The sequence below is a fragment of the Buceros rhinoceros genome, unplaced genomic scaffold, assembly GCF_000710305.1.
Source record: "Buceros rhinoceros silvestris isolate BGI_N320 unplaced genomic scaffold, ASM71030v1 scaffold25579, whole genome shotgun sequence".
Taxonomy (NCBI): Eukaryota; Metazoa; Chordata; class Aves; order Bucerotiformes; family Bucerotidae; genus Buceros; species Buceros rhinoceros.
In genome coordinates this window covers 5481-7308 of record NW_010431289.1, presented here as the reverse complement: position 1 = coordinate 7308, position 1828 = coordinate 5481, and positions in this window count along the sequence as shown.

The window sequence follows — 1828 nt, the reverse complement described above, 5'->3', positions numbered from 1 at the left end:
CCCCCCCCCGGAGGCGGTTAGGAGCAGCCGCGTCCAGCATCCCCTGGCGCTGGCAGAGCCCAGCTCTCCAGTTCTCCAGCTCCCTGGTATAACCAGCCTCTCCAGCAGAAATCACTGCATTTCTCTCGCATCAAGATAAAGGCTCAGAAGGATGTTATTAGCGTGGATTAAGAGTTCAGCGCTATTAGGGAGCAATTACCACTTTCACAGGAACTACTTAACACGTGGCTGGGTCCCTTGGCTGGCAGCACACAGCCGTGCCAGGATCTCCAAAAGCTTTTCACCCGTGGAGCAGCATCGTGCCTGCTGAAATAAATGATGCGATATAATAGTTACAAATACCCAATTTGCACTCCTGGCACGGCTGCTGATCGATAAAACGGAATAGTTTATCCTGGAGCCTTTATTATACATATTCTGGGCACTTTGCTCCCAGCCAACCCCGATATCTTGTTTCTCCAAAGTGCAACCCATTTGTTTGCCTCTCATTAAGTGCCTCTGTAGGATATAAAGTTAATAGAGTGAAATAAATATCCAGCAACGTTAAAGGTTGACCCGGGGTTGCCAGTTGCGGTTATTTCAGGGCATCTGCTCGTAATGCAGGTGAGATGGCGGCAGCACTCTGGAAGTTCTCGTGATCTTTCAAACAAAACAAAAGCCCCAGATATGCAGGAGATGTTCCCAAAGACGGGCGGGCACTGTCGGCAGTGCATTGTCGGGGTGATTGATGCCGACAATGCTGAACCTCTGTGTGCCAGCTCAGGTCTGGGAAGGGCAGAGGTGATGGGTGAAGCCCTGGAGAAGGGCCACGTACCCACCTCTGCTTCTCGCAGGGTAACGCAGGGTCTGCTGAGCGATGCAAATCTCGCTGCTCTTTACTTTCAGCCCACCGCAGCCACGGCAGCGCTGCCCTCGTTGCGTTGTCTGTGGTCGGCTGCCTTTGCTGAGACCACAAGTCATGGCACAAGTGTCCACGGGTCCCGGCTTGGGACAGAGGAGGCTTTAGCTTAGGTTTCACCCGGCCGTGGCAGTTGTCTCCCTGCAAATTCACCCAGGAGAGCTGGGGCTGCCCTGCTTCACCGCGCCGCGCTGCTCCCCAGCAGAGCCGACTCGAGGAGTTGGTGTTTCAGGAATTTGGGAAGATCACAGCTGCGTTTCTGAAACGATCCTTCTGCTTTGAGACACCGACCCGTCTCAAGGGCAACTTCGATTACAAAGCATTTCAAGTATTAGATGTCCCTGTAATCATGGAAAATAGGGCTTGAGGTGACCCTAAGAGGTCACCCATTCCCTCCCCTGCTCCCAGGCAGCCTTAGCTCCGCTTAGAGCACTGAAAGGACGAGTCTAATCCATTCCGTAAAGTTTTCAGAAGTGGAAATGCCGCAGACTTCCCAAGCAACTCCTTCGTGTTCAGCTCCTACACTGCGCCGTCAGCAGCACAGTCGACACCTCTCCTGTTCCCCGTGGATGCGGTGAGTGGGATTTCTCTTCGGTGGCTGGTTTGTGGGGCTCTGCTTTGCCAGAGACAGTTTCAGGTGTTTCTTGTCCCTGGTGAAAATAGCACTTTCTGCTCCGTTTTGTGTGCGAGTGCTGGGCTGATTGGTGGTTCCTGATCGTACCTGGCTAGGAACAGCCGGTATCGGCGTTTGCTCTGCTCCTCACAATCACAGAGAGGGAGGAAAGAGGGATTTGAAGTTTTTCACCCCCATCCTCTCCCTGAATCTCAGACATTGGAGCATCATTCTAACTCTGGTCCTGCTTCAGGACTGATTCTGTTCTTGGCTTTGCTGCTGCCCAAAGCTTTTCTTGGGGGCTCGTTTCTTTCCCT